We start from the raw sequence: 9,128 nt of genomic DNA on the forward strand, positions 1-9,128 counted from the left end.
TGCTGGCGTCAATCTGAGGTCAAAGGAACTATGATAAAACGGAGATAAAGGTGTATAAATAGAAGTCTTAGAGTGCCCATAAAACACTAAAATGATATATCAACGGATGCAGGATCAGGAGTCCATGCACAGTCCAGACTGACTTCCTAGAGGAAGTGGCATGGGGGGTCAGTGTCAGACAACCTTTAGTGCCTCCTCAGAATTGGCTTTGGCTACAAATTATCTTCATTATTATCTCTATAATAGTCTAGAGTCCCACAGCATGGCACTGTGGGACTTCTTCCTTGGTGTCTCTGTCTGTTTTTCTATCACACCACAGCTCGGCCGCTGCCTCCTCTAATCAACAGGGCTCCTTTGATTCACTGTCACCCCTCCAATGCACCCCTGTCCTGACTGTGGTCCTAACCTTTCTTAGCAGGTGTTCTCTCCACTCCAAGTTCACAACTAAAGGAAGAGTTGGACCACAAGGGCTGAAAAGTCCCCAGGACCTCCAGTCTCTAGTTGAAGAAACTATATTCCTAATGGATCCTGGGCATCCCTGGGCTTTTAAATCCCAGACATTATTGTAGCTCAGCTGGGGAAATCCCTGTGTGCTGCTACTCACTGCACCATCGTCAGAGGCCCCGTGTTGATGATGGCCATGGCCACAGGAAAGATGTGAAGTAAAGAAGATGCTCAGACTCTGTTCTGTGGGAGAGGCAGAAAGTTTAATTCCTTGAACTAAAGACCTGGGAGTAGAATCACTCAATCACGGGATAAATATGTTTGACTATCTGACTGTCGTCTATAATGACCACATCACTCTGGATCTCCTCCATGAGTAGGAAGTGCATGAGGGATAGAAAAAGATATGAGATAGATAGATAGATAGATAGATAGATAGATAGATAGATAGATAGATAGATCAGGAGAGAAGGAGAGAAGAAAGTAGAGGCTCAAGTCAATAAAATTCCCTCAATGAAATGCTACTGTATCCCTGTTCAGTGTGACCAAGTTTAAAACCCATAAAGCCAAGCGTCAGTAAGGACATGGAGCCACTGGCACTCTCCTAGACCACTGGAGGACATCCATAGTGATGTAGTCATTATAGACAACACTCAGATAGACATGGAGCCACTGGCCCTATCATAGACGACTGGAAGAGATCCATAGTGATGTGGTCATTATAGACGACAGTCAGATAGTCAAACATATTTACCCCGTGATTGAGTGATTCTACTCCCAGGTCTTTAGTTCAAGGAATTAAAACACCAATCACAAGAACTCATACTTCCAAACATCATAAGAACTTGTTTAAAAGTACTCAAAATCAGGTTACTCAGGAGTTGATCAAATCCTGAGTTGATCAAAATGAGATGTTTACACATATGGAGAGACACTGTTACCTAAATGAAGCACACTTGAATCTTTTTTCGCTTTCAACTGTCCTTCTTTCTCTTCTTCTTCTTTCTATATTTTATTTTATTTTAATAAGATTCTTTTTGATTATTTTACATTTCAACCACAGGTTCCCCTCCCTCTCTCCTCCTGCCCACACCCCCACCCCACTTCTGTTCCACTCCCCTTCCCTTCCACTCCTCCTCCATCTCCACTCAGAAAGGGGACAGGCCTCCCCTGGGCTTGCACAAGCCTGGCACATCAAGTTGTGAAAGGCCCAAGCTCTTCCCTTTGTGTCAAGCCTTGGCAAGATAATCCAGCATGGGCGATAGGTTCCCAAAAGTCAGTTAAACACCAGGGACAGGTCTTGATCTCACTGCAAGGAGCCTTACAAAGAAACCAAGCTGCAGAACTGTCACACATATGCACACAGCCTAGGTGAGCTCCCTGGAGGTTGCCTAAATGTTGGTCTAGAACCCTTGAGATCCCTTGAGCTCCCCTCAGCTGTCACTCGGGTTCCCCCTTCATGATCCCCAGGTTCCTCAATCCCCCCTCTTTTTCTTCAGCAAGACTCCATGAGCTCAGCCCAGTACTTGGCAGTAACACACTTGAATCTAAAAGACGTTTAACTCAGTAACAGAACATTTCACATAGGAATCCTTTCCTGAGATAGGATAACCCAGGACTCTGATGTTTCATAATTATATCCAGGTTCTGAAATGTACCATCAGAAAGTGACTGCAGAGACCAGGCAATGATTGACAGAGAGGAGCTAAGGGAACCTTCCTCAAGTGAAATGAGACCTGTACTTCCATGATAGTAATTGCACGCCTCAATTTTTATGCAAAGTTTACACATCTGTGCTGGTAAGAGGGCAAATGTAATTGCTTAGAAATCATTTGACTTCAGAGATTTTAAAAATGGCACAGCCACGGAAATCTAAAGACCATTTGGTGAGGTGTCCTGTGTGCATCAGCAGAAATGGAGACTCCACAGATGCACATGTGCAGGAGGAGCTCACAAACACCTCCAGTCCCCAGTGAGAGCAGCAGGCAGAGGTCTTCTTGCACTCAAAGGAAGGGATCTTCTCTGTCCAGCTACTGAGCCAAGGCTGAGACAGTCTTGCCTCTCTTCTTCCCCCTGGTGTTTGCAATGTGGAACATACAAATCATCCCATCCATAAATGCTATAGATTTAGTGTCTCCCCTCCACACTCTCTGTGCTTTCAGGCCCTGTCTAGGCTGATGTTCTCTCTCTCTCCCTTTTTGAAGAACATCTGGGCTGTGGGAGCTGAAGGGTCCACCCACCCTCCTCCACTTCTTCCAACCTCAAAGGCATGGAACATGGAAGTAACTTCTTTGTGTTACCTCGACAACCTGTGGTCCTCTTATTCCTGGGCTGCTGCATAGCATGGCTTGGGGGAAGGTTCCCTTGTGCTCTGTCACCCAGCAGAGCATCATTCAAAGACCCTTCATGGATGATTGTAAAGACCGTCATAAGCATGTAGAATGAGGAAGACTCTCAAATTCTGTGTGTATGAAGGAAGGGGTAATATGGAACCTTTCATTTACAGACAAGAAGTGGGAGAGGGACTAAAGTCTACAGAATCCTCTTCATGGAGAAACTACTGCATATGCACATACATACCAGTGTTGGAAAATCATGGCGCCACAGGTATGTTCACACATGCATGGCTAGAAGTGATGCAAAGTGGTGTAGTCATATTGAAAGACAGGTTGACTTTTTCTGCAAAAGGTAAAGACACTTGTGCTGGGACTCAGCAAAATACTACTGTTGATAAAGACTACTGGAATTACCAGGTGTCCCTTCAAGCCTTTCCTTGTCTCTATCTGACCTTGTCCTTTGCTGCTGTGACATCTATTATCAGGTCGACGCAAACCTGCACTCTACAGTGAGGAGATTGAGAGTTGGGCCACTAGGACACTCAGCTCATGAAGATCATTATGAATCCCATCAGCCCAGTATAACCAAAAAAATAAACCAATCTTTGAATGAGAAAACTAGGTCTCAATGTATAGCACACCCAGTGTGGTACCTTAACTTTGGAATTCATGGTCTCTAAAATTGTAGGCAAATTCCTATTGGTTATAAGTCACATAGGTTATGATATATACAAACTCATATATGCATGTTACATGTATGTCTATGCATATATGCAATTGAGATGAAGTTTGTGTATATATTTCCAGATGACCTGAAAATCTTGAACTCATAAAATCCACCTGCCTTGGACTTCCAAGTACTCAGGCCACGTGTGTCGGAGATAGACATGAGCTTGCTGTTTACAATGATTTTTGTTATGGACACATAAACTTTCTAAGACACCAGGGCTGTGCCAAGCCACATGTTTTAGAAGTTACTTGTATAGATGAGAATACTTAGAGCTTGTTAGCAGATGGACATGGGAATTTGACATCCAATCACCTCTGGTGAGTCAGTTTCCCAAACATCTGAAGTGGAGACAGGATATTGAATCCAGGATCTTATACATGTGAGGCAAGTGCTCTATCCCTAAACAATATACCCAGGATGTATATTTTAATCTTTGATAATCTCATACACATACACAATGTAATTAAATCACACCTACTCCCTTACCTTAGGCATCCTTGATTCTTTCCATGCACAAGGATGCAGGGAGGTATCCAGTGAAGCCCCTTTTGGTATTCTGGGTTGGTCATGTCCACAAGCTCCCATCTTTCTGGCAACTCACCTCACAGAGCACCGTGTTTTTCCACTGTAGAGTTTGGCAGACCTAAGCTTCAAATCAGCCTCATGTTTCTGAGATGCCCTCTCTCTGATCCACATGGCAGACATCTTTTTTGTCAATTGGTGTGGATTAGGGCAGAACAGCATCATATACAGATATCAATGGGTTTTGCCTATGTCTTCACAAGGTCAAAGGTATATCCCCTGTCCTCAGTGTTTGCTGCCTACAAGGAATACCTAGCTGCATGTCTTCTCTAACCATGATGCTCACTGAGTCCACCACTGATAACTAACGTTGTTACAGCAACAGACAAAGCATGGTGAAGTGGTCCTACTTGGAGTTTGACACAACCATGATTCTTCATCCTCCTAGATCAGCTTTCCTAGAAATGACCTTTAGTGAAACAGAGTCCTTTCTCTCTGAAGGAGGATGAGCCCAGTCCAAGAAGAAGTCAGATTGTGACTAATATGTGAAAACCAAATACATATACACACATTTATCCTCTTTTTGCGTTTGTTTTTTTCTATGAAGCAGCTAGTTTTCTTTGCATTTTTTGGGGGGGTATCCAATGAGTTTATCAGGGTGTGGTGTCCGGGTGAGAGATTGCAAACAAGAGCCACCCCAATCTGAGTCTGACTCAGTTTGACTCAGGAGAGCTGCATCCATAGAGATCTATTGTGGTTTTCACACAGCTCAACAGATCAAAGCATCTCCTCTCCTTAGGAGACCACTTCGTTCAGAGTTGTCATTTGAAAGGACAGATGTTTGCATGTTTGCAGCACAGGGTTAAAGAGAGGCCCCCAAGGAGAGGACAAGACACCCTCAAGCATGGGTGTTGACTGCTCAAGAGTGAGACATACAATGGATTTTGGAGGCTTCTGGAGTTACATGCTAAGAAACTCTTCTCTTTTGTTGAATAGGATCATGTGTAGTTGCTGATGTGCACTGGATAGCAGCCAACCAGGGATGTGGAACTGCAAACAAGGTTCACTGTCTTTCTTTTGAGGTTCCCAGAGCCTTAGAGTATTACACCTGGCAGGGGATTAAACGCTGAGCATGCTTAGGCCTGCAGCACAGTGAAAGCTCTTAGAATACTCTACTCTGAAAACATCACTCTACAAAGGAATGTTGTCTTGATGTAGACAATCTTCACAGGCAACCTTACTGTGTTGGAGTTCTTTTTCTCTAGGTTTTCTCTTAGTATATCTGATGATATAAAATAATGGGTTTTATTATGACATTTTCATACATGTGAATGAGGCATTTGTTCCTTTCCATTCCCATATTACTCTTTCTTGTCCGATTCTCCTGTCTGCTGAAGACTTTTCTATCTTCTACTTTACTGGGTTTTTTTTTAAATCATTATTGATCATACAAAAATTTAAATTAGAGTAAGCAAGTGGGTGAGAGTTTAATTACAGGAGTGTGGGTGGTTTGGGTAGCAATTCCACTGGGGAAAAAATGTTTCTTCCCTCCCCAGTGTCCATCACTCACGTAGAGATGCTGAGGAAGGGATGAGCCCTCCTTACCCTATGTGTCTTTGTAGCACTTCATCGTGTCCAATATCTCATTGTTTTGATGTATGAACAGATTCTTACCAGATTTCTGGATTTCATTTGGAGAGCCTCCAATTTCCTCAGCCTCCACAAGAGTGCTGGATCCTCATGCATGTGCCACCACATCCTGCTCACACCTATCTTCTTAAGTAATCCTGGGGTATTAAGTAGAGGACACTGTCACCTTGATGTCCCTGTGGATGAGGCAGCTCTGGGTGCCATAGAGGTGAATGTGCTACAACTCTGTGCCTTCTTATAAAGTTGTCTGAGGTTCCCAATCCAGACTCGAAGCAAGGCTGTTCAGAAGAGCAGCCACACATAAGCAGGTGAGACCTTCTTGCCTATAATGCTCAGTGCGCATTAACTAGAACCCAGGAAACCGCAGACAAGAGTCTCAGGCTGAGGGAAGTATGGCGTCCTCAGAGGGGCTGTGACTGGGGGAGTGGCATGATTTTCTCAGAGTTCACAGGAGAATGTCTGGAGATAAGAGGCATCAAGGTTTGCACACACCCTACCCTGGTACTCTCTTGGCTCAGCTTCTGTGACCACGTGGCAGGCCTAGACCACATGCTCCTTGCCCTAGAATCCACCTTGTACCTTTGTCCAAGGTCAGACACATTGATGGATCCTGTCCTCTCATTTCAGTGGAGTGGTTTGAGGCTGGAGAATTCTAGTTCTGTTTTGGTCCAGGACACTCTCCATAATCTTTCTGGGGATCCTAGGTAATTCTCTGCCTGAGTGGTTAGTCATATGATCCCAATGACGCCATGACAGTGTTCATAGTTTCATTGTTATCCTAGGGTCCTCAGCAGCCACAGTCTAGACACAGACACACACAGCAAAGAGAAATGCCCCATCTGTCCCTCTGCTCCTGACTGTCTGCCTGGTCCTCTGACCTCCAGACCCAGCCCTCATTAGAGCCCCTCACACTGTTGTTCCACGGTGCTGAGTGTCCTCGGGTGTCATTGACCCCGTGTGTGCTATAGAGCCACCCTGTTTGCTTTAGCGGAGGCATTGTCCCTCACTGCTGTCTGTCATTCTTATATGCTCCTCCCTCCCTGATCCCTTGCTTCCTCCTGCCTCTCAGTCTCTGACTCTGCAGAGGTTGGCAGTTTTGACTCTGTTCCCATCTTCCTCACAAGGAAGGAGAAGCAGAAACCCACAGGCTATGGTCTTCAGGAAGCCAGGAAGTTTATCCAGCAGCATGGTCAGGTTTGTCAGTCGTTCACACTCTTCCTAATGCTGTGATCTCTTAAGACCGTTCCTTATGTTGTGGTGACCCCCAACCATAAAAATTTTGTGTTGCTACTTCATAACTGTAATTTCACTACAATAATGAACAATAATGTAAATATCTGATACATGCATTATGGGATATGTGACCCGTCAGAAAGGGTCACTTGACCCCCCCACACAAAGTGGTCTCTACTGACAGGTTGAGAACCACTAAGCTAGCTCCTGGTTCTGAGTTTGTACTGCAATGGATTCACTGTGTTTCCCAACAGGAAGCAGTTGTGGGCCTCACACCCAGGAAGAAACTTGAACTCAACAAGGTATAGGTGAGAACTCTATGGGGCAGTGCAAGGCAATGTCCCAGGAGACCGGCACTGACCCCACAGAGGTGAGGAGAGTCTGTGCTTATCAGTCTACCAGGCTGGCAAGACACCCATCTGTTTTGTCTTTTTATTGCACCCCCTTCTGAAGGCACAGCATGACTCTGAAGTCATTCTGAGTATCAGTAACCCTTACCCCTAACCCCACCCCAAATCAGGGTGACTTCCTTATCCCAAACCCAGCCCGGGGCAAGGATAAGAAGCAGGAAGCAGAAGGCTGCACTGGAGAGTCCTGATCTCTAAGCTGGTGTGTGCAGGGTCCCACAGATGGGGAAACCACAGAGGGAAAAGGGCAGGTTTTAACTTGTGATTCCTGTCATCAGACCTCTAAATAGAAAGGATTGTAAGCCTGTGTAATATGATCTGCATTTATTTAATTTTCTAGGTTGCTGGGCATCACACCCAGGACCCTCTACATTCAGGGCAAGCTCTCTACCACTGAGCTACATCCCTAACCTTACAACTTCTATAAATGTTTAACACATGTGTGTCATGACCAGTCAGCAAGACATGATGTCAATTCAGTGTTTCCATTCAACTTGTCTGTGCTCCCAGCCCTGCCCCGGGAAGATGTTCTCTCTTCCCTCATGACTGAAGAAACAACTGGACTATGACAGATGGACTGTCCCAGCTCTTCTAAGATCAAAGACGTGCACTACATTCTTTGTGTTACCTGAATAGCCTGATGTCTTAATTTTTGGCAGCAGGAATTAAATAATGAACTCAGACCCCAGTGGAAGAATCTGGCACCAGCCCTCCGGGAAGGTATCCTTCTCTGCCCATGGTGTCCAGAATGGACAATCAATAATCTTCACTGTGACCCCAAAGGTCATGCTATCCTGAAGTTGGCTTTCTTTGCACTTGATTTTTTTTAACTTTTTATTATTATTTATTTATCTTTATTTTTTTATGTGCATTGGTATGAAGGTGTCAGATGCCCTGGAACTGGATTTTCAGACAGTTGTGAGCTGCCATGGGTGCTGGGAATTGAACCTGGGTCCTCTGGATGAGCAGTCAGTGCTCTTAACCTCTGAGCCACATCTCCAGCCCCCTTGCACTGGATATTTAGGAGGAGTTTGCCAACCAGGAAGTTTGGCTTGTAGGGAGAGTTGAGCAGAGTTGTAATATGACATGTCAGGATCTCTAACACAAAGGATCTGGCCTCTTAGTAAAAAGGAAAAAATATTTTTTGTTTTTGTTTTTTTGTTTGTTTGTTTGTTTGTTTGTCTGGTTGGTTGGTTGGTTTTTTGGTTTTCGAGACAGGGTTTCTTCGTAGCTTTGGAGCCTGTCCTGGAACTCAATCTCATAGACCAGGCTGGTCTTGAACTCACAATGATCTTCCTGCCTCTGCGTCCCTAGTGCTGGGATTAAAGGCATGAGCCACCACCGCCCAGTGAAAAAATGTTTTGAGAAAATTTAGCACTTTGAGAACAGTTTGACCCCTTTGTATACTGACATAAAGTAAAAGAATTATTTTATTTTTATTATTAACTTTTATTAGAATAGCAAAAAATATTTAGTAACAGGAAAGAAGTGAGAATGAGAATCATGGATTATGGATAATCAAGAACAAAGGTTTATCACAATGACTAGGAGGATGCACAGGAACTGTGGAGGTCCAGAGGACACCCCGAAACATATGCTCAGTGAGACAGGGGACAGCAATCTCTTTCATTCATGAATGGACTTTCTGATCCCTCTACCCAGCTGCACCCCAGCGTCAAACATCTTCACAGACGGGTTTGATGATGTGAATGTTGGCATTACCATGGCTACAGACCCCTTGGGTATCAAGACAAACCTCAGCAGACACAAAATAACAAATCTGCTTTTCTAGACACACACACACAC

Source organism: Alexandromys fortis, unplaced genomic scaffold (assembly GCF_014885135.2).
Source record: "Alexandromys fortis isolate MF-2015 unplaced genomic scaffold, M_Fortis_MF-2015_v1.1 scaffold_1, whole genome shotgun sequence".
Lineage (NCBI taxonomy): Eukaryota > Metazoa > Chordata > Mammalia > Rodentia > Cricetidae > Alexandromys > Alexandromys fortis.